This window comes from Sciurus carolinensis, chromosome 14, assembly GCF_902686445.1.
Source record: "Sciurus carolinensis chromosome 14, mSciCar1.2, whole genome shotgun sequence".
In the NCBI taxonomy this organism is placed as follows: domain Eukaryota; kingdom Metazoa; phylum Chordata; class Mammalia; order Rodentia; family Sciuridae; genus Sciurus; species Sciurus carolinensis.
Window position 1 is genome coordinate 30,697,080 of NC_062226.1, and position 24,817 is coordinate 30,721,896.

The 24,817-nt window shown below is 37.0% G+C and overlaps 1 protein-coding gene across 1 annotated transcript in view; it reads left to right on the forward strand.

Annotated features, from left to right (window-relative positions):
- Grin3a (glutamate ionotropic receptor NMDA type subunit 3A) overlaps positions 1-24,817 on the forward strand; it is a 173,728-nt gene that overhangs the window by 18,112 nt on the left and 130,799 nt on the right. The gene's annotated exons all lie outside the window — the stretch shown is intronic.

Here is a 24,817-nt window from a genome sequence, read left to right on the forward strand (position 1 = left end):
GGGTGTGCCTTTGGGGTTTGTAGTTTGTCCCTGGTAAGCAGAGCGCCATCTCTCTCTCTCTCTCTCTCTCTCTCTCTCTCTCTCTCTCTCTCTCTTTCTCTCTCTCTCTCTCTCTCCCTCTCTCCACTTCCTGTTGCCATGTCCAGAGCTGCTTTCCTCTGCCACACCCTTCTGCCATGAAACTGCGGAGTCGGCTGCCTAAGGACTGAGGTCTCTGAAACTGTGCACCAAATAAACTTTTCTTCCTCTCATTGTTCCTCTCAGGTCTTTTGATCACAGAAATGAAAAAGCCACTAAAATAATAGTATTTCAGGCTATTGAATATGCTTGGAATGTTGGCATTTATGATCTTTACAATTTTTGCCTTGAAATGTTCTGCAGCAAAGATCTTTTTGTTCCCCAACTGACTTTTTGCCCACTTCATGGATTATTTTGTTAGCATAGATTCCTGGGAGGGGAAAATAAATACTAGCTAATTAGAGTATTTCCAAGGACTTTTTTGTATGGGGTCTGTGAATGGCATATTTTCTGCATCCATATGTATCCCAGCATGTCTTTGTTATTTTTCTTACAAATAAAAGACAGACTGACAGGGCATAAAATTCTTTTCCAAACAAACTCAGTTAGATATCACTTTACCATCATTGGGAATTTAATGTAGCAGAAATGAGAAGCCCATGGTATTTATTTTTTTGAAGGTTACCTTTTTAATTTTCTTTCTTCCTGCATGGTTGACAGAATTTTTTTTATTAAAGCACTTTGCCAGATATGTCTAAGTATAGTTCAGTTTTATTGATTTTGATCAAGAATGATATTACCATCAAATTCAGATGTTGTTTTAATCCTAGAAAATTTTTCAGATGTCTTTAATTGGTGCTTTAGTTTATTTTGTTTTTTTTTTCCCTTAACTACACTATAATTCTTATATTGGTCCTATGTTCTTTATCTATCTAACCTAGGTGACCAAATTGCTTATATCCAAATGAGGAAAATTTTGAAAGAGAAAAGAGGAAGTTTTTAATACGGAATTACAAGAAACACAGTAGTGATCTAAGTACTGACTGAGAAATAGAGCCACCTGCCTATTGTTTTTCTCTTTATTTATAGTTCTTGATTCTTCTATTCTGTGTGCTGGAAGATTTTCTTAATTTTGTCTCCATTTCCTTAATTCAGGCTTTTGCAATATCTACCATGCCTTTTCTGCTTCCAAAGCATAATTTCAGATTTATTGTTGGCTTTGCACCTTCCCTGTTTCTTTCTATTTATCAACACTATTCCTTTACATCCATCCTACTAGGGTCTGTCTCACATGTGCTCTTTTTTGTGAATTTTTCATGTTTCATAAACATAAAATTATCCTGCCTGGTTTTAAATGCCAGAGTTTTTGGTTTCAAATTTTCTTTTGGCTTCTAAAATCAATTTCATAATGTGACTTTCTTTGCTTTGTACTGTAGTATTTGTAAAGGACCCATGTTTTGTTTTGTTTTTTAATTAGGTAAATGGGCAGGAGTTTTTGTTTTAGAAAAATAAATCAATCCATACCCTCTGATTGCCAACAGACAGGTTACTGAGCTTGCTAATTGCCTTACGTTGCATTCACTCATGCGCAGGCTGAATCCAAAATTATGGCATTTGCAGGTAAATGAATGTAGTTACAGAATATCATGCTAAGTGAAATAAGCCAACCCAAAAAAACCAAAGGCCGAATGGTTTCTCTGATAAGTGAATGATGATACATAACAGGGTACAGGGAGGCAAGAATGGAAGAAGGATGGATTGTGTAGAGAAAAATGAGAGGTGGGGATGGGGTGGGGGGAAGGAAAGATAATAGAATGAGACAAACATCATTACTATATGTACATATATGATTACACAAATGGTGTGACTACTTTGTGTGCAACCAGAGAAATGAAAGTTATACCCCATTTGTGTACAATGAATCAAAATAAATAAATAAATAAATAAATACAGGTGTACACTTGGTTGCTGTGCACATTTCCTATGCCAAAGCCCAGTTATCAGGCATGTGACATGGCTCTGCTGAACCAGGCTGGCATCGGCTTCTACTCTGCTGCTTTGCTTTCTGATCATCTGAGCCAGTGCTCCTTTATCTGTTTCTCAAGCCAATCAGTTCTTTCAAACAACACATCTGGACTCTACCGTAGTCCTCCTGTCTCAAAAGCTTAGAATATATAGGCTTGAGTATGTAAAAAAAAAAAAAATCTTAGATTTTTCTAATATTCCCGCTTGGTTGGAAATCATGATCTAAAACAATTAAGTACATTAAAATGGAGAAAAAGGACAGCTACCAGTTTGTCTGTCTAGTAGGGTAATTCCTGATTTGGCTACTTCCAATGGTGCTTTCCCTATGGGATTGCACCTCTCACATACACACTCTCCTTGAAGATGCAGTTTCTATCTAGATTTAGAAATAAAAATGCTAATCAAAGGAGGGAAGTGATTGAATGTTATTCTTGCTGCCTCAAAAATGCAAAATCTATGCAATAGAGAGGCCACAGAGACTCTTTTAATTGAACTAAATGATAAAAGAATGACTGTCATTAGATAAATTAAGAGTCAGAGGACCCTGATTACTTTGATTTTAATTCCATATTTGCCAATTACTTGCTAAATGCAGTGGGGTAAGTTACTTAACCTCTCTGTGCTTTAGTCTGTTCATCTATATGATAAGTATACCAGCACCTATCTCACTGACTTTTAAGGATGATTAAGAGAAATAATTTATAGAAAGCATTAAGAATTGCCTGGTTTGTATTGTGGTCAAGAAATATTATCTGGTATCATTTTTAAAGACAATATCAATTTTATATTTTTATTCTAATTTCACTGGCTTATAGTTTGTGCAATATCCTTCCATTCTAGCAATGACTTGATTGCTAATAGAAGTTTTTAGAGTGGTGAGCTTTCATATTTGTGTGTCATATTCGATATTTTAGTGGAAAGTTGAGGGATGCTGCATCAGATTAGTTTCTGCATTTTATTAGATTTTATGGGTAAGTGGTAGAATGGTGATCCATCATTGTAGCTTTGGGTTGCATAGGAAGTCAATCATTTCATTTCTATCCATGCCTTCTTGCCATTTCCTCCTGGTTGCCTTGTCTACCTCATTTCTTCTTCCACTTAACTCTGTGACTTTGGAGCATCTCTGAAGTATGCTGAAATTCATACCCTGCTTGGAAACATGCCAAAGTTGGATAAGCTAGTGGAGTCCAGAAAGAATGTTGTTTTCTCTATGATTCCCTTGTGGTGATGGTCACTAAGAGATAAATTGAGCTCAAAACCAAGATCTGTCCAGGTGCTCATATAAACTGTCAGATAGTGTTTTGATGAAGGTCAGTCAGTAAAGAGAGGAAAGTCAAAATAAAGAGTTATTAACTAGGTACAGAATTGTTAATTGCATAACTGGAAGAATAATAAGAGAACTCAATGGTATCATGAAGACAGGTAAGTCCCCAACCAGTTACCATGCATGCAGCTAAAGAAACAATAGGAAGTCTGTAAATAATAATACTTAGACAGGTGGCCCAGTAAAGCTGGAACTCAACTCAGAGAAAAAGTATGCTGCTCAGCTGGTGACGGCATCTCTGAAGCCCAAGGAGGGGTCCTAAGGGGATTGGGATCAGACCTCTCACACTGGCTAGTTTTGGGAAACTTTGAGGGTACACAAAAAAGTGGTTCTGCAAATATTGGAAAAGCTGCACTGAATCCACCTGCTGCCAGGAATAGGAACCTCTGCAGGAATGAAGAAGTATTGTTGGACCGATGCTTATAGGAACCTCAAATCCACGGAAAACCTACAGGCAGCAAACAGAAGACAGAGAGAGGCAAGCCCCTTCTCTTCTTCCCTTGCACTCTCTCCTAGCAACCTCCATTGGCAGATCCTTACAGGGCCTTCTTGACAGAGTACTGTGGAGTGCTAACACCAGCATCTCAAACTGGAAAAGAGAAAGGGAGGGTGGGAGCTGAGAGTCCATAGCCATGTCTGGCACAATGAGTTACCCCCAGAGTAACAAAGTAGTAATTGATGATCATAGGCATTCTTTGCACCAATACCATGTTATAGGCATCACATCATATCACATTTAATTCTTACTATCTCCATCTTAGTGGTAAAAAGATTTAGGAGCAAGGACCTTCCTAGCTTAAGATCATACAACACTAAGAGACACTGCCGGGAAATCAAGATTAAATTTTTTAGTTCCAAAACCTCTACACAGCTTTTCCTCCTCCAGTGGATAGTATTGATACTGTGGTTTCTTCTAATACTGAGATGCATTTGTAAGTAATTGATGCCTCTTTGCTCAAAATTGTTTGATTTTGTTTTATTCTCAATAAAATCATTATTTCACAACATTGAACTTAGTACATTAGGCCTGTGTGCATAACTGCTCAGAGCTGTTGAGACTAGGCAATTTTCCAGTTCATCTGTACTAAACAGATAATCAAATCAGACAATTCAAACTTGAGAAGAACTATATTAATGTGAATTATTTGCTTTGGCCATCTACTTTGTCTTTCAGATTGCCTGGAATAATGCCTGGCTGCAAATTGACTTTGTGCCATGAAATGTCCCCATAATTTTGGCAAAATTCCTCCCTTAGAAAAGGCAGCACCAGAGGCTAACACTTTGCAGTAGCTCTTCCCTTAGGGAATCAACCTGGTAAACTGATTATACAGTTTTTCCATAGAAATTGCTGAGTTACAATGTAGATCTGTGTGATCTCTACACTAGAAGATCTCTCAGTCCAAAGAATAAACTCTGACTTTTGAGTACAGACTTAGAGCATCAATCATCTACCAAACCTTAATACATACACTTATGTCAGCCAAAAATTGCTAATCTTCACATATATTTGGCATTCTCTGTACAACAATTAATGAAGTTTTGTTTTAATTTGTATTTATGCTTGAGACTTGAAAAATAGTTAGAAATCTCTGAGATAGAGAAATTTGTTGGAATACAAAAAGTTCCTGTCACTCCAAAATTTCTTGATGTTTAAGAAAGCATTAATTGTTTTAGCTCCCTAGTTTCCACACCCCCACCCCCACTCGGCCTAGACTCACAATTATCATTGACCTGTAAATACCTCTCCAGTTTGTAAAGACTGGACAGACTCTGCCAATATTTCAAATCTAATCTTTTTAGAGTTCTTTCTCCCAAACCCCAGAATGACTGGGATTCACTCAAGAGTTCACGAAACAAAGGATTACCATGAAAACCATTTAGAAGAATAATAGTAAAAGAGTAGATTGTACATAGAATACATTTTAAGTTAGAGGCATATGAACAATACTTTTGGAAAGACTCTTTACACTGTTACATTGACAGATTATAAAAATAGCATTTCTATGTTCTCTAACAGACTTCAATAACTAGAAAAGGAATAAGTGCAGTGGTGAAGTTAGGCATAGTGTTTCATTCCAGTAGGGTTTTGAATATGTATGTGATTTTAAATTATCACTCACATTTGATAAGGATTTTACCCTTTACAAAGTGATTTCAGTCACATAATCTCACATATGCATAACAACATGCAACAACTCCAGGAGGAAGACATAACTTCCTGTTTTAGTCCACTTTCTGATGCTATAACGGAATACCTAACAGTGGGTAATTTATAACGAAAAGAGGTTAATTTTGGCTCATGGTCCTGGAGGCTGGAAATCCAAGATCAGTCAACCACATCTGCTCAGCTTTTGGTGAGGTTCTTGTGCTGTATCAACTCAAGGCAGAAAGTGAAAGGGTAAGAGGGGATGTACAGGAGAGAGAGAACAAGAGGTGGCCTTGTTTTATTATGACCTGCTATTATGGTAAGTAAAGTGGTCCCATGAAGAGGAGAGCTAACTCACAAGGAAAGGCATGAATCCATTCCTGAGGGCTCTGTCCCCATGACATAAACACCTTCTACTAAACACCTTGTCCCACCTCCCAACACTGCCACCCTGGGGTCTAAGCCTCAATAGGAGCTTCAGTAGGGACAATCCATGTTGAAACCATAGCATTCCCCCAAAGTCCAAATGGAGGAGCTGAGCCTCAGGGAGCTTATTTTACCAATTAAGTACCATGAGGAAATTTTATGATTTTAAGTCTCCCTGTTAAATCACCACAGATTCAGATTTTTTTTTTTTTTCCTGAGAGCTTAGGCAGAAACTGGGTAAACACCTACCTCACCAACATCACAATTCAAAGGTCCTGAGACTTTAATCACCAGACTTTGCTTCCTCAAAAAATAAGGGATATTCTATCTAAGAAACCATAAAGCAGCAAGTTGTACTCTGTTTTAACAAATAACATATTCTTCAAAACGGCCTTTAGATTACCCCTCCACATCTCAAAGTATGAGGTGGCGGGATGGATAAATAATGAAGTTTGTTTCTTACCAAACTAGATTTATTAGAATTTCTGAGACTTATTTGACCTTGAAATAGGAACATATTTGCCATTTTCTTCCTTTACTCAGGTCCAGCCTCTAGAAATATTAAGCAACTCATTTTCCTAGGAAAAATAAGTTTCAAAGAGAAAGAGAATACAGTTATGGCTGGAAATATGTGAGCATACTGTTAAAAAAATGAGTCTGCTGCCAAGGGTCACAGGAGCATTTTGAAATTGCCTGTTTGTTATGATCATTTCACGTCCTTTTCAGAGGTTTTTGAAAACATTTACAACAGTTAAAAATTCAATCTTGAACTTTCTACCATTATGTGGGATTCATAAAATATGTTCTATGACATATTCATATGTTAGAGATTTATTGCAAAATTTTATGTGAGAATCTGCAAAGTTACTCTGAGGACTTTTAATAAACATCTGGGAGATGTTAGTGTAGACCTCATAATGTGAGAGCTAGATGCTCGCTCATTTGGCATAAAAATGTCAGGCTGGCCATAGAAATGCATAAGACAAATTGCTATTCCATTATTTCTGAAGATTTATGCTTTGAACTGAGATGATAAATTTAAATCTGGATCTCTAAGCCAAAATGACCCTTTATTAACTATAATGTAGACAGAACCTTATCATGGTAGCTATCATATAACTATTTTCTAAGCCTCATTAATATCTCTGACATTGAACTCATTTGCAGTGTATGCCACAAGAAACTCTCTCTTCTTTCATAGTGTTTTCTTTTCCCACTATTGTTTAGAAATACTAACAAATAGCCCCCTGGGGCCAATGGAGGAATATGCTTTAATGGGCTCTATTTATAGAGCCATCACAAAAACCACATCGTCTTGTTTGAAAAGATATTTAAAAGACATATGATGCCAGTCTCACCAAAACTGGAAAAAAGATTGCCCAAAGTAAGTAAAATTAAATCTCATAAAATCCAGTTTGTTCTTCAGGTCTTAAAATCAGATCATTTTACTTATTCAGTGACCCACTGACCACTGTTGGTGGCCTCCCCTTCCTTTAGAATGCAAATGCTCTCATCAACTAATTCATTATACAATCTTCATCCACATTGTAACATTGCTCTCATTCTCCTTTTATCTAAGTCTCTTACATGTTCACTACTGCATACACTGCCCCCCACTTTTCCATTTTCCTTACCTGATAACAAGGTGCACTTGTCAACATTAAAAAAAAAAAAAATTCTTGGCAAAGAATTACCCAAAGAAAAGAAAGAAACTTCTGACTTCAAGTTCTTCTGACTCCCCTCCCCTGCAGAAACATTAAGCATGAAGCGCTGTAGAACAGGCCTTTTTCCAGAAACTCCCAAGAGGAAGTATAATCACCTCTCATGCCTATGGGTTCTGCATTTATGTATTTGACCAACTACAGATCAAATGTAATTTTAAAAAAATTATGTCTATACTGATCACATATAGACTTTTTAAATCATTGTTCCCTACAATATAACTACTATTCCATAGTATTAACATGGTGCTAGGAATTATAAGTAATCAAGATATGACTTAAAATATACAAGAGGATGCGACAAGTGCAAACCCTACATCATTTTATATAAGAAACTTGAGCGCCCATTCAGATATTTTGGTATTTACAGGGGGTCCTGGACCAATATGGCTAATGAGAGACAACTGTATTCTAAGAAGGATGCAAAAGTTCCCTATTCACTAATTTCAAATCCTTCTGATGATTTGTCTGCCCGAGTCAAGGGTGAAAACAGTTGTCTCAAAATTGTCTTAAAATTGTGGGCACATATGCAGTGGTAGAAATGTTTCTGCTATTACTGGAAACAACTGTAAAAAGCTAAAACAAAACAAAAGAAGCACTCATTTAAACTGGAGGAATAAATCTATTAAAATTCATTGACTTTTTAAATAATATGATTCCTACTTTTATCCATTTCTCATGTCTGAGGAGGAGTGGATCTGGAATATTTTAGAAGACCTAGAAAGAAGGCATCAATAAGTCAAGCCACAGGGAAGCCTTTCACGACTCTGCCAAAGATATGCAGAATTAGACAATAAAGTAGCCACAAAGAAGAGCAAAGTGGTGTATAGGCTTGGATTCCATCATTTAACCTTATTAGACATAAACAATGATTGGTGATAATAAATTAAGGTAGCCAGTGTGTCCCCGGTTCAGTTCATCACACGATTACCATTTCTGCTGATGTAGCTACAACCCCGGGGCTACTTGTGGACTATTGTGTGTAATGCTGCACTCCACATGACAAAATATACTGCTGGGAAATTTTGTACTGCATTTTTAACCTGCTATTTCCAAGCTGACATTTCAATATCACAATTGTTTACTCTCCTGGGATATGCTGGCATCTTTTACAAATTTTAGCTGCTGTTGAATAATTGCTGGTGGGATGTTTTTTGCTTCTCATTTGCTGATTTAGTCTCACAAGCTCATTACAAGTCTGTGGCTTCATTTCTGAAATCTGTGAGTTTTATCAGCAAGTGAGAGGGAAGAAAAGGGGATCAATATACCACAAAACTTGCCATTTGACAATACATTCATTCTTGTCCTTTCTCTTGGTTTTCCTTGTGTGCAACATTCTGTTTTTAGATAAGTGTTGGGGTGAAGAATGAAATTTGTGTCCAAAGGACAAATTGAAGCTTCCTGGGCCATCTGGGAATTAAATGAGCTCTTACTTAAAAAGAACCTATGGTGACGTCCTCCAGCAGCACATTCCAGTTCTCTGCCAGGTACACAGGGAGGAGGTTTTTCCTAATGAGCAGCTTTAAAAGGAGAAGCACTGTTTCCCTGAAATAGTTTCCTGTGTACATATCAGAAATTGAATGCAATAATATCTTTCTAGAGCCCTGATTGCTTACTCTAATTATGATATTCTTAAATACCTTCAATCTCTCTCCAAATGACAGCTTTATATACAAGAGACTAGGACAGATCACAAAAGAATCAATTAATATTGTTCACTTCTTAGGGCAACTCTTCAAGGTGTAAGAAATTCATATCCGTCCTCAAGACAGACCATGGCCACCCACGGGAGTTGTTTTAAGTGCATTTAATCCATGCTCATTTGTTCTGACTTTGCATTTTGTGGAGCAACGGTGAAGATTGATTATATTGCAGGTAGTAGAAAGGTCAGAAATATGAATGAACATCAAATTGTCCATGAGGATCCTCTGTCCATATTGCTTTCAAGAGAAGTTTTGAATAGTATTAGGTAGGGGAGAACAAGGAAAGAGAAAACGAAGTATAAATTAATTAAAGCATTACCATCTTACTTCTGACACCTAAGAAGATCTTTCCTGATTCTCCAGAGTATGTCGCTCTGGGGAATCAGGGAATGTCCTCTCTTTATATTCCTGACATTAAGTTCATAGAACTTATTGTTATAAATCCACTGTCCATGATTCTTGCTTCTCATTTTTTAATCAAAGTCTCAGTTCTTACCTGTTCTGTGGCCTCAGTTTCCTCCTCTGTAAATGGGACTTTTAGTAGTTCTTACATGATAGAATTGTGAGGATTAGATGAGTGAATAATTTAAAGCAATCAGACCAGTGCCTGCCACACCATAATAGCCATCTAATACATGTTAGCTCTTTGTTGATGTTATGGATAGGTTTTTTATTAATATTTGCCCTCCTCTTAAGACAATCTGAAGGCAGAGAATGTGCCTGTTCATTCATTCATATTGCATTCACAATACATCTTACCATGTCTGGCATACATTAGGAATTCAACAAATTTATTTACAGAAAAAAAAATCAGTGTCTAAAATGTATTGCCTAGAAGCATGATTTAATCTGGAAGTGAATATGACCCCAAACACCAAAAGATGAAGTTGGGCCTCTGTGTAAAATGACATTAAGGGATGGACTGGACCAGTTCTACTCCTTCAGGAAACCTATTTGAGAATATTTTAGGAAACATGATTGGATCCACGGGATATCCAATTTTGCAGTAAAGAACTGTGCTGTAATGAGGTTTCTTTTAAAAAATAATAATAATAGCTAAAATATCTCATCTTCTTAAAACATTAGCCAAAGTAGCAAGCTGTTTGAATATGATGATAATGGTTTCTAATGCTCAGTAAATACATTCTTTTGCTATTATTATACTTGTTTTAAAAGAAGCTTTCTGTCTTCTGTTTAAACAAGAGACAGAAATAGAGCCAAAAAGGTGGTAAATATTTAGACAGAGGAATTCAGAGACTGAGATCAAGATCAAGGTGGAGACTGAAATAGAGAAAGAGGCAGGAGAGGAGGCAAAGGGAATAACAGGCAGGAATATATGGACTGATTTCTACAAGTCAGTCCAAAGTAATTAATATTAAATCTAAAAGTAACAATGGCAATGAACCCCCAAATAATTCTATCAGGATAATGTGAGAAGTGTGTTATCCATCAAAACATGAGCTTCGAAGTGTTCAGTGCAAAAATAAATTTCAATGCATGATACAGAGGCATCCTGAGTCAGCAAGTCTACCACCAGTGTAGAACATTATCCTGGGTCCTGGGGAAATAGTGAGGAGCAAGTTCTGGGCCTTGAAGGAACTTGGATTTCAGGAGTGAGAAATTATTCAACAAACTCATAAGGAACTAAGTAAAATAACTTCAGTAATTAACAGTGTTTCAAAACATACAAATATGAAGAACATGTCGGATTTGATGGAGAGGTGGTGCACCGGGAGGCTGCTCACATTAAGGTGGATAATGCTGAAATTTGAGCTGAGACTCTTCCTCAACTTAAATGTTGAGGAAGAGCCAGCCATGTAGTGATGTGGGGGACAAGTGTTCCAATCAGAAGCAGCGACTACATGGCTCTGGGACTAAAGTGAACTCTAGCACCATGGCTTTGAGACCCCATGTGTGGTATGTAAGGTTCGGACAGTAGGAAGGGCTATATCACTTAGGAAGGAATGGTAAAGACCTTCCATCTTGATTAAGTTGAATGGAAAGCTGCTGAGAACTTTTCATATAATCTTAGAAGAGTGTGTGTGTGTGTGTGTGTTGCTGGGGATCAAACCCCGAGTCTTTTCCATGCTAGATAAGTAACCTACCACTGAGCTACATCCCAGCCCAAGTTTTGTTGTTGTTATTGTTGTTGTTTGTTTTTTAATATCACACTTTCTGTTGTCTGTGTGTTGAACTGAGTGCTGGGCAGGCACTGGTGGAGATAGGGATACTAGTGAATCTGTCCCATTATTCTGTCATCTTAGTCCTGGTGATGGACCACGAAGGCTCACTCTAGAAGCAGCGAGATGACAAAAGTGATTGAATCCCAGGATAAATTTTGGAGTTGAGTCTTACTGGTAGATTAAGGAGTAATGTGAACAAGAAAGGATTAAAAACTAATTTCTTAGTTTTGGTCCTGAGCCACTGGTGTGGGTAATGGTATGATCGTGGTGATATGGAGAAGCTTTGAGGGAAATGGTTTTGGAGGAGTGTCTGGAGTGGGGAAAAAAACAAAAGCAACACCACACTTTGAACTTGTTAAGTTTCAAGTGCCTAACAGGAACCCAAAGGAGAGGGCAAGAAGGCAGTTGGATACACGAGGTCTGGGTTGGAGAATAAAATGTACAGGTGGTATCCATATTTACCAGAGGAGAGGCAAGGGCAGGGCCCCAGGACACATCGAATTTAGAGAAATGACAGACTGAGAAGGATCAACTTGTCAATAGAAGAAAACAAAGCCTCTAGGACTGAGAAGACTAGAGGGTGAAGGTGTTGAGAGGCGAGTCACGTGTAGACTGAAAATTAACCTTTTCAGTAAGATGTTGTCATTGACTGCTTTAACAAAAGCTGATTTCTGGTGAATTTGAAAGTCTGATTAGACAAGAAAGTGTTAAGGAAAGAACTAGCAATTGTCAGTTCCTATAGATAAATCTCATATTTCTGCTTAAAAACAAGTAATATATGGAAGAGTGACTGTAAGAAAGAAGATGATAGGGAGTATACTTATAAACTGATGGGAGGTCCCAGGGAGGAAAGAGAAACTACTGAGATTCCAGAGCAAGGTCACTGGGGAGGTAACAGAGAGGAATGAAAAACTTCTTTATGTTCTTTACAGTTGAAAGTTGCCAGGCACTTCAGGAATGAATTCTGGTACCACCTGATTTCAATTCATAGCAGTCCAAATTTCACTCCCTTGTTAAGGAATAAGCATCTTCACATTTACCACATTTACACCTAGTGGCAAATCAGACTAATCAGGGCAAATGCAGAGGAGAATTCATGCTGGGGTTGTCCATGCTCCCCTCTTTCCATCCTCTGATTGTATCTCTAAATTCAAGTAAGCAGAAACCTGACTGCTTATACATAATGATAATAGGGGGGTTATTCTAATTTCTGACAGCTTCCTTTATCTGACCTCTTCTTCCTCTTAACACCGTCTCCTTTTTTTTTGCTATCATTTCCATTTTTAATTCATCAGGATACCTTTCTTTGTTGGTCACTGAGATTTCAAAGTCATGTCTCCCATTCAAGTGTGCAACACTTTAGTTAACAAACAATTGAAAGGTTGACACAATATTAAGACCTTCAAGTCATGTTTTAAATCCATCAGTGTTGGGCACTTAAACACATTCAGGGATGAATAATTTATAAAGCACAATAAATATTTTCCCCACAACCCTCTTTAGTGCAAAGAAAATGACTGACACACATTGAGTTCGCACATAGCATGATTCACTTGTATTTCTAACAAGTGCCACAGGCACATATGCAATTGAAGGATTCTGTCAGTCCTCTTGGCATTCAGGTGCCACTTTTCTGATTGACATCAGAGAAGATTTGTGTCATCAGAAAAGACAAGATTTTATGGGAAAGCAGATAATAATTACCCTTGCCTCTAGAGAAAAGCCATATTAGTCAAATTGGAAGGAAAATGACTCATAAAAAAAATAGACACACACCTCAGCCAAAGGTCAGCCTTCTCTGTCTAAATTTTTTTCATAGTTTTATTGGTGCATTATAGTTGCACATAATGATGGGATTTTTTGTTGCACATTTGTACATACACACAATATAACAATATAATTTGGTCAATAGTATTCCCCAGAATTTCCCCTTTCCCTCTTCTCCTCCCTCCCCCTGGTACTTTTTCTCTAGTCTACTGAACTCCCTTTGATTTTCATGAGATCCTCCCCACTTTCTTTTCCTTTTTTCCTCTCTGGCTTCTACAAATCATCACTTTCTCATTTATTCATTCAACCAACAAATCTTCACTGAGTCTTGTTATTTTCTGAGCACTGTTGCTCTGAATTTTACTATTAGACAAATAACAAGAAGAACAACAACAAAACAGCATCTCTAGCCCCCAATCAGTCCAGGGAAGAAGAGAGATGAGAAAACTAACATTGATCATGCACTAAGTGATGGGGGGATGGATGTACAGAGAGCAGTGGGGCGGCAGACCAAACAGAGGCAAGTACTGTAGCTTAAGAGTGAGGCAGGTCAGGGTCTCACTCCCGAGGAGTGAGAAATCGGAAATTTTTCATGGGAAATGAAAAAAAATCTAAATACAGACTTGAAAAATGACTGAGAGTTCAAAATGCAAAGAAAGAGTTTTCGAGTGCTCTGAGCAAAGAAAATGACCTACCCATGGAAGTAGAGGCAAGATCACGTGGAGCACATGCAGGATTCCAGAGTCTTTTTTATTTGTTTGTTTGATTCTTTGTTTGTTTGTTCTTGGGGTGTTGTTTTGTTTTTGGAGTGGTTTCAAGGTAATCAGAAGCAAAGGTACATTTGCACAACTGAATAAGCAGGACAAGGTGACACCACTCTTGTGCTTCAAAGGAGAATAGGCATATCAGGGCTAGATAGAGTTGCAACCGTCTGCTTTGATGAGTCTTGTTTAATCTGGGGAGGGAGGCAAGAGATTCTGAGCATCCTGGATCATTCAGGACTCAGACAAGAAAAATTTTTAAATGGTCAACATTGTGGCTTTCACATTTTGTACTTTGATAAGAAGGCTTAATAGTATATTTTTCTTTCTTTCCTTCTTTTGTTCTTTCCTTTCTTCCTCCCTTCCTTCCTTCCTTTCTTCTTCTTTCTTTCTTCTTTAGGAAATAATAACCTCTCAAGGTTCTGGCAATCTTTGGCTATGCTCCCTGGACTGATTTAGGAAATATAATAATGGTCCTTGGAGATTCTTCCCATTTTTAAAGCCTAAAAACGTTTGGCATAATATGCAAGAATTTTAAATAAAATAATGCCAAGAGATGCTAAATAATGCTAACAAAAATGAATATAAATATATGTACAATAAATATTTCCAGAGTTCCTATAGTAAATCACTTGTACACCCATAAGATTCATTTTATTTTACTTGATCATTTTTTGCATTAAATATATTGGTAATTAATATTCTGTGCTCACAAGACACAACATGATTGCATGTATTGTATATAGTTGTCACAGTGGAGACATAAAGCTAATAAATTCATAACCAGTGTATTCTTTCTACCTCCTTATAAAGGGCAATTATTCATGGCTTATATACTTCAGAGGTATTAGACTGTGCAAGTTTTAGTGGAACCTGAATCTTTTTTTTTTAATCCAGGAGGTAAAATTAAACATATTTAATCAAGCAAAATTTAATCATATTCACTAAAGATTATAATGAGGACAAATAACCTCAATTAAACAGAATATTAACCTTTGTAGTAGAAAGAAAAATGCCTCTACTTCACTCCTGACCCTTTATTTGTGGCATCTGTAAACTGCACAAGAGTTTGGGAGAGATGAGCTTCAAGTTCCCTTTCAAACCAAATGATGAAATCATAGGTACAATAATTGACATCTTATAAAATGTTCCAACCCTATCTGATTATGGGGCTTGAGTGTATATGGGTGATAAATTGACAAGTGAGTTCACAAAAAGGCCAGATGGAACCCAAGTCTTAAATTTGAAAATCAGTCAACTAGGCTTTATTTCATTGCTTATTCTGGATGGTGCTTACATAGACCTTCCTGAAAGAACACAGACCAGCATATGGTGTCATGGACCTGAGGTCACCAGACGGCTTAAAGAGTCCTTGAGTTTTATCACTAATTCGTGGGAATGGCCTTCCTCTGTAATCAAAGATTTTAAGAACCAAGTTCAACATTGCCAATGCCTTCTTACTTTGAACAAGGATTTGAAAGGTACAAAGAATTAATTACGCTAATGTTCTCCTAGCAATTCAAGTGAAATCGAATGTCACTGCAGCAGAGCCTAATCACAATTAGTAGATCACAAGTTTTGAAATAAGGTGCTAAAATGGAAATGTACTGCGATACTGTTTAATGACCCACTGATGCTATTTCTAGTGTTAAACTGGTCAAAGTCAGGTAGCAAGCAAGATGAGTCAATAACATTTTTTTTTAATTTCCAAGTTAAAAAAAACCATTATGTAATTAAACTGAATTAATAATTATTTATCTGGATTGATAAACCAGAATAAATAAAAGGCATATGACATTACAATAAGTTGAACTTTTGCTTAAATGCATAAAATGTGTACTTTTAAAAATAGTTCATGAACTTGAGGGGAAAAATGTTGATGTCAACTGTGGTGTCTGATCTAGAGTCTCTTTAAAATAGAAATAATCAACATTTAGCTGAGTTTTCATTCTTAGTGTGATAAAGCAAATTAGCATGTGACATAAGCCATCTCTTAATAATAGTTTCAGGCTGCATTGACATAAAGTAATCAAATTTCCATAGGAAATTTAACTTGCATGCTAGACAGCTTAATTATCTGGTGCATATTTCAATAGTTCCCATTATAAGAAAATATGCCTGAGTGTGTCACTGAGAATGTCTATAACAATAGTTTGAATATTCGATAAATTTTAATTATCTTATAAATCATCTGCCTGCTGATACATATAAATGTGTGTTCCTTCAGATATCACTAAATTTGAGCAAAAGCTAGGTGGTGAAATAAGAACTAAAATTGGCCCTAAAGCAATATCTTTATTCCAAAAGTTTTTAAAATTTAACAAATAATCTTTTTCTTTGTAATATAAAGATGAAAAAGTTGGCATAGAATTTGTAAATTATGTAATTATGATATAATGCTACCAAATGTTCTACTTTTTACCCCTTTCTAGATTATTGATCCAGCCATTCCTATCATCCAGGAAATAGATAAATATATTACATTTTCTATTTTTATAGTTCTCTCCACTCCATAAAGCATTCCTATGCATAATACCATGTGGTATCCACATTGCCCTAAAGTGGGTGACTGACAGTTAACACTACTCTTCTGTCACAGTTGCAAAAATGGAAATCTAAAGTTTCTCAGAAAAGCCTTGATCTCAAATCCTTGACCTTCTCAATGCTGTTGAAGTCAATCCATTTTTTTCTTATAGAATGGTCCTTCATATGTTTTATTATCTGAAATAAAATTATAACATGCTAATTATGCTTTTTTGGCATATTAAATGGGATTGCAAGAGATTAATGAAAGTAGGCCCATTAAGATAGCTAAAAGAGATAGTAGGTACCTCATTACATGTCAGGCAAGTGATAAAGCATCCCTAACTGTGATAGTCTGCCTTCTAGACTCCTCCTCTCTTCCCACTCATCTATGGTCCCTTGTCTCCCACTTGCAGACTCAGTCTTGCTTCAGTGACCAGGGATAGTCTAAATGGTAGGTAGGAAAGCTGTGAAAATATTTGCCTCATGATCTAAAACTCAATAACCAAATCATTATTCACTTTAGACTTGCTCAGACTTTGGGCCTTGTTTGTTGTCCATCTCCTTATTGCAAATCTATTCCTCAGTTCCTGTCCTAGCACTGACAATATTATCCCCTAGATTTTAAATCCCCGAAAGAAAAGACTTTATTGATCTTATTCGCTACTGTAGTCTTAGCAATCAGCACCCAGGCACAAAATAGGTGCTTAAACACTTGCTAAATAAGCTTTAATGTACCACCACTCTAGCGAGTCCCTTACACATTGGTCCTCTTGTGTAAGTTCCCTAATTTCACCAGGACCATCCCCATCGCCATCATTACAAAGGACTACTTTCTGGGGATGTCCTGTATGCTGATGATACTTTGTATATATGATGTTATTTAATTTTATGAACCTTGTAAGGCAGACAACATAATTTTCACTGCACAAAGGGGAAAATAAAGTCAAATCATTTTCACAAAGTGTCACACACAGAACTGATAAGCGGTAGAAATATAATTCAAACAAAATCTGAGTGATTCCAAAGGCAACCCTATGTTCTCTCTTCCAGACTCTCCTGGAAATTTCAGTGAATATCTGAACCTCAAGCCAAGGTTTTGAATCTTATTACTTACTCATAATCTTTCCTGATGTCAAATGCCCACATTTCCAATGGCTTCCTGCTCCTGTGTTACCCTTCCCTGTGTTGGGGCATCTTGCTTAAGTTGACTGTTCCCCCTGAATAACACATGTGTAGCCACACTCTCCTGATTAAAGCCCTTCCATCCCCAGTATGATTTTAAGCCCCAGTGATTGCATCAGGGTGAGACACATCTTGTGAACCTCAAAAATGGACTCAACCAAAGGCTTTCAAGATTACTAAGGGATAGATGAGAAAAACAAAGTATAACCATACAGAGCAAAAAGTAGAAGTGGTGTAGAATATAGATGAGCAGGTCATTCCATCATTTGATGGAATTAGAGTAGGAAAAAAATCCACAATCAAGAGCCCAGTGCAGGAGGCCTGAGTGAGTGGCAAAAACCACCTAGTAATGCCCCTGACATTCCTTTCTGAAAAGCAGCCTGGGGCTCAGAAGAGTCAATTCAAAAGGTACAGCATGTATCTTCTGCTATTTCTTCTGTCCCAAAATGTGCATCCTGTGTTGATGTCCTAGAATACAGTGGTCTTGCAGCACATATTCTGTGGGACGAAAAAAATCAGATAGTTGTCTATGAAGACAATAGTGCTGTGCATGCCAATACTTCCTCCTGACTGGTACAGAGCTACTCTGCCAGTGTCTGCTGTATTCCAAGAATGAGCCACACTTTAGGTTCCCCACACTTCTTAGCCCTTCCATACTGCTGCCGTGAAAGAAGCCACACTTAGCGTTACCAGGAGTATTATGCCAACTGCATCACGTATCCATAACCCTACCTTCAACAGCATTCATTGTATTATATAACTCTAATGTGCACTGTTCTGTGTATCAGATACTCAAACATCTTGATGTATATGTCTCCTAAAATCTTTGACATCTCTATACATACTGAAAATTTTAAGTGAGCTTTTCCAAACTTTATTTTACAAGACACAAAACTGATGTTATTAATGATGCATTCATCTTTCTTTTTTTAAAAAATATTGTCAATGAAGAAATAAAAGTTTCAGCATTTTGCAAAAGTTGCTACACCTGGGAAGATGAGTGAGACAAATGGCCAGGAGGTCACGTACATCCTGGGCAGCAAATGGAGCCTCCAGAGACAGAGTATATCATTCTAACGCATGCCATGACACATCTTTAAAGTGACTTCATTTCATGAATGTTTAGAAGTATTTGCACATAGTTGGAATTTTAAATATTAAATCCACAATTCCAAGGGTCTGCTTCCCATGTTCTTGTCAAGGGGAGGGGGCAGTACAGGGCAGTGGTCAGCACAGGCTTTCAAGATGAACTGCTTGGGCTTTTGAGTCCAGGCTCTATTCCTTAGTAATTGTGCCACCTTGAGAAAATTACTCTCTTTCTGAGTCCCAGTTTTGTCATCTGTTAAAGGAGGCTGATCAGCATAGCCACCTCGTGAGGCCACTGTGAGGATGAAATAAGACCATGTGCATAATGTAATTGAGACGTCAGGAAGCATTAGCTCTTTTTATAATTATTATTAGATTACAGTTTCTGGGCAGGAACTATGCCTTCTGTTTGCCTAAATCCTTAATGCAACCATAAAAACAATTAATTTATTTAAAAGCCTGGACTTCTAAAGGAATAAACTTTAATTTTCAGAAAGAAAAAAAAAAGGCCTTCTTTATAACATAGGTCAAATGAGGTGTGAGATAATGAGAAACAGAAAACCTCCTGTGGCCTCATGGCTGACAAAAAGCGAAGCCAGGGTGGAAGGCCTGTTCTGAGCCCTCTAATGTGTTTAATCTGCAGCAGCCCAATGGAAGGGAGGCACTTTCATCTCTGTTGATAAGCAGTGGAAATATGAGACTCATGTGAACTTTCTGGGCCTTGCCCTACTTCATTTGGGTTTGCTGGTCCAGGAAGGAGCTGAGAGAATTTCATCTTTTCTCCACTCTTAAACCAGCTTCATTACCTCATTTCTTCTGTCAGGATATATATCTCAAAGCTCTCTGGCAAGCTCTTTCCCAAAGCCAGTCCTGGTTTTGAAACTTTTACTGACCCAGAAAATAGCTGAATCTGTTCTCTCTGGGAGATTGATGGGGGAATCTCCAGAAGTGGATGCCCAAAACTCCTTCATTTGTGAAGTGGTATTGGAAATTGTTATCAAAGAAAGGAGAGTTGGTAGGGGTGGAGAGACTGTACTGTGGAGTTAATATTTCCCAAATAAATAGCCTCTCCCAGCATGAGTTAGCACTTCTATTTTCCTGCTAAGAAGTTGGTGTAATTGATATTTGTAAAAGAAATCTATAGCTAAGACCATGTGTACAAATAGATGAGACACAGGAGAAAGAGCAATAGCAAAGAAAAATACCATATTGCAGTCACTTTAGCAAGCACTTCCAACACAATGACTAATTCTATGAGCAAACTGCAGCAGCTACCACTTACTAGGACCTCCTTCTATTCCAGACACTTGTTGTGCATTATCACATTTTCATATTTAATTCTCATAAGGAATGTGTAGGTAGGAGGTGGCATTGTCTTCACTTTAGAGATGAGGAATGCATGGCCCAGAGATGCTCAATGACTCACAGATGGCCCCATGGCTCATAAAGGGTGGAGACATTATTTATGCATAGATCTCCCTGACTCTTAAGTCCTAACCACTGCTTCTCAGAAGAGAAGAGGAAAGATCAACTAACTGAAAAGGCAGTGTCCTCACCACTGAGGACAACTTGAGACCTAAGTGAGAACATTGTAGATGCTACTAAAGAGGACAATGCAAAATCAAACAGAGGGAATATAGAAACAGGTGGTGGCTCCAATCATTTATCTAGTATTAGAAAAATAATACTGTCAAAGAAAAACAGATGGTCCCAATGAGACATTTAGTTAAATGTAGTTTCTAATTAGATGTTTATGTTTTGTTGTAAATCATTGTGTATGTTTACCTATATAGTGATCAATTGTTTTCAAGTACTTTCTCTTTGGGTTGCGGAGGTACCAGGGATTGAACGCAGGTGTACTTGGCCACTGAGCCACATCCCCAGCCCTATTTTGTATTTTATTTAGAGACAGGGTCTCACTGAGTTGCTTAGTGCTTTGCTTTTGCTGAGGCTGGCTTTGAACTGGAGATCCCTCTGCCTCAGCCTCCCAAGCTGCTGGGATTACAGGCATGTGCCACCATACCTGGCTCAAATGCTCTCTTAATGTCCCAATTAGATAGAGCTTGTACAGCACTAATACCCACATCTGTCCACCCCTAGTAAACTGTTCCTAGGATGTTTTTCTTCCTCGTCCAATCTTATCCTACCCTATTAGTTTCACTTATACTAATTTTTATAATTTATAATTATATGAAATGCTTATTTGTCCAATTTCTTATATATTGTCTATTACTATATAGACAACCAAAAATATCTTACAGAAGGCATGGATCACTGTAGGAGGTTTAAATTACTTTTCTGGATTGAATAAGTATTCAGCAAAAGATTTTATTACCTTTTTGACTAATAAATTTTCTTTATATTTTGTGAACCTAACTCTTTGTCTACTATACTTGCTGCTAATGTTCTCATTTTTCATGTTATTTTTGGTTTATGATAGATGTTTAATGCCAAAAATAACATCATATTTAATTTAGTATATTGCTCTTTATCATTATGATTGCTAAGATATATTTTACCTATTTGATCTTGTTTATTGGTGCATATTAATTATGCAGTATGGTGGGTTTCATTAATAATTTGGTATTTTACCTTTAGCTCTTAAGTGTCTTGGAATTTGTTTTTAATTCATGATAGAATTAGTAACTTAAATTTTTACTTTGATAAGTAACCTATTTTATCAACTTTTAATCTTATTTTCTTTCATATTTCTTTATGATTCTTCATGTATAATATATTAATTTACTATATTAATTTGCAGTTCTTCTTTACATGCATTAGCATTTGTTCTATTTATTTCCCTGTTAATCTTTTTGGTAGTACTTCCCTGTTTTAATTATAATTGCTTTACAATAATTGCAGTTTTTAATGTGCTTTAATATTCTTTAAGACAAGACCCTTCTGTCATTTTTCTTTTTCCAAATTTTCTTAATTTGATCCTATAGAGGACTTACTTAGTTTTGACAAAAGTTATATTGTCAGGTTTGAATTTTAGTGTTATAAGCTTTTATATCCTTGTGCATGTGTGTGTGCCTGTGTGACTTTATCATTTCATGTGGAGCGATAAAAGACTTTGCATTTGAGACTGCTAAGCAAATAATATATCACTAGATGCTTCTAAACTATTACTTAATAAATATTTATTTGAAGAATTGTGTCCCTTAAGTCAGTGAAACTATTAACTTCAACATCTGGAATTTCTCGGTAGAATTGTTTGTGGGTAGAGCGTGATTACATGGATTAATCATTATTCATTGAAGGGAGGGATAAAGGGTCTTTAATTCAATCTCATGCTGCTTTCTTATGCCAGATGCATTGATTTTTCTGGGTAGTGCTAACTACTCAATATAATTAGCTAATTTCACTTCCTCTGTAGAAAAGTATAACAGTCCCATCCCTGCTCCCATGAGAACTTGTTCCTCACACAAAAGCCATTCAGTAAATATATTGGTGGGGGCATTAGATAGACAGGCTCTGCAGATTAGGGAAATCTTTCCTATAGATTTCAGATATTGTCTTACAGAATTTTTGCTGTAGAGTTGACAGAGGCTAGTGGTCAGATAAACTTGAAAATACATCCCAAGAGGTTTTCTAATAGTTATGAGAGTGGTAGGTCAGATACAAAAGTTAAAAGTAAATGACTATTTTTCTAAAGAGCCTAAGATAGCCCAAGACAACATTATTTCTAAACATGGAATATACCATCGCTCCATAATCATGATGTGCTAATCAGATGAGACCAGTCTTCAGTGTCATTAGTATAGTTGTGACTTCTTTAGAGAACTTCAACTGCCTGTGTATAAGCAAATAAAAAGCTCAGCAGAAGCAGTAGTAAACACAACCTAGTATAGTTTCTGAAAATCTGCAGGGAATAGCTGAGTTTTGAAAGTTGAATAGGAATACAGGCAAATTCATTTCCAGGTGGAAAGATAGCATAATCAAATTTGTGTGGGCATGAAAATTCTTGCCCTATTTCAAGAAAAAAAAATTGTCCAATATGTGCTGAGTTTGTGTGCATTGCAGGGATGGAAAATTAATTTTCTCTATATACTTCATAGTTCTTAGTTGGGACGATCTCTATAGTAAAGGGCAGGTTAACAAGAGAAAAACCAACAGAAATTTAACAACACATGTTTCTCATGGGAGATACCCAGGGAAGTGAGTAAATCTCTAAGAGGTGGCTTTGAGTTTGCATTTAAATGCCATCTTCAACTGAAACAAAGACAGATGGTGGGTAAGGAGATCAGTAATAGGGATATAGCCAGGAAAAGCACAGTAAATATGAGTAATATTCACCATGTAGATTTATGCTACCTTCTCCATTGGTAAGAATCTCTGGTCATCTAGTCATCCTTCTCTTCCTGGTACAGAAAAGGAGACATCTTCACAAATGAAGGTTTCCTTCATAAATATAAATTTCCCTTATAGAAGCTAATTTCTGCTCTGCTCTCAGAGCTTCTGTCCTTGTCTGTGGTTTTTCCAAAATAATCTTTATGCCAAAGGGACATGCTTTGGAGTGGCATATTCTGCTCTTCTACAGCATACTTGCAATATTGGAAATAAAGTTAGCAATGAGGTAGGAATGACCCCTTATGCCATACTCTTGATTTTGAAATTTGTCCTATGGGTAATTCAGAGGTTGCAGTGCTAGAAAATGATATGGTCATATGTGTGTTTTAGAAAAACAAAAAACAAAAAACAAAAACAAAAAAACTGGCCACAGAATAGGGAGTTGAAGCCAAGGAGGTAGTTGGGAATAATTTGTTCCCGCCAGCTAAATGTGGAGCTTGCCTTCCATTGTTCTCTGTTGGAAGAGAATTAAAGAAAAGGAAGAAGGAAAAGGAGAAAGCTTAAAAGAGGAGGACAGAAAGAACTCTCTGGAGCAATTTATATGCATCAAAAGGAGGAAAGAGGAAGTACAACTTCCATTTCTTCTGTGGCAGCTGGACCTGGAGACCAGGAGCTACCCGGTGTACACTGAGTCCTCAGTGTGGATAACATCCTCTTTTGCCTCTTACATTTGATTTTATTACTAAATCCTTTTCAATTTTTAAAACCTTTCTCATTGCCCTCCCTGCCATCACCAACAGGAGTTTCCAGTTCAAACACTCAGCACCTAGTCAAGATCCTGAAGGCCTTTCTTCTCCCTTCTTGTTGAATCCCCCATAGACCACTCTCCCCAAACTGCTTTTACCATTGGGAGCCTTACTCAAAGGTTTAATTTAGGCTGTGTGGTGTGGCACATGCCTATAATCGCAGAGACTGAGGAGCGGGGTTGGGGAGAGGGGTTGAGGCAGGAGAATAGCAAGTATTAAGATCAGCCTCAGCAACTTAGAACTTTCCAATAAATAAATAAATAAATAAATAAGAAAGACTGGGGTGAAACTCAGTGGTAAAGAGCCCCTGGGTTCAAGCCAAGTACCAAAAAATAGTTTAATTTGGGAGGACAAAAGTCAAATTCTCAGAATAAATTTTAAAACCCTATCCTGCTTACCCTTATGAGTACTCTCATTTCCTGCCTGTGATCACAATTTTCCTCCTGTAAATCCCCTTAGAATCCCTTTCTTTATTATACATAAGTCAAAACCTTTCAGTGCTTCCAAGTTCAAAGTTCAGCTCAAATTCCTTTCTTTTCTTATTTTCCTCTTTTTTTTGCAGTGTACAGATTAAACCTCATGCATGCTAGGCAGGTGTTCTACTTTAAGCTACGTCCCTAGCACTATTTCTAGCTACACAGTTTTCTTTTTTCTTTCTTCCTTTTTTTTTTTTTTTTTTTTCTGGTGGGTAGGGGGAATCCATACTAATTTCATTTTATACAAGGGCTTAAAATTTAGCTGAGAAAACCCTCTTCATTTGTTGATCACATATTATTGACTTGACTGTTTGGCAATCTCTCACAAATATCCCATTAACTCCCAATTAGAACATATTTAATTCAATTTCACCAAT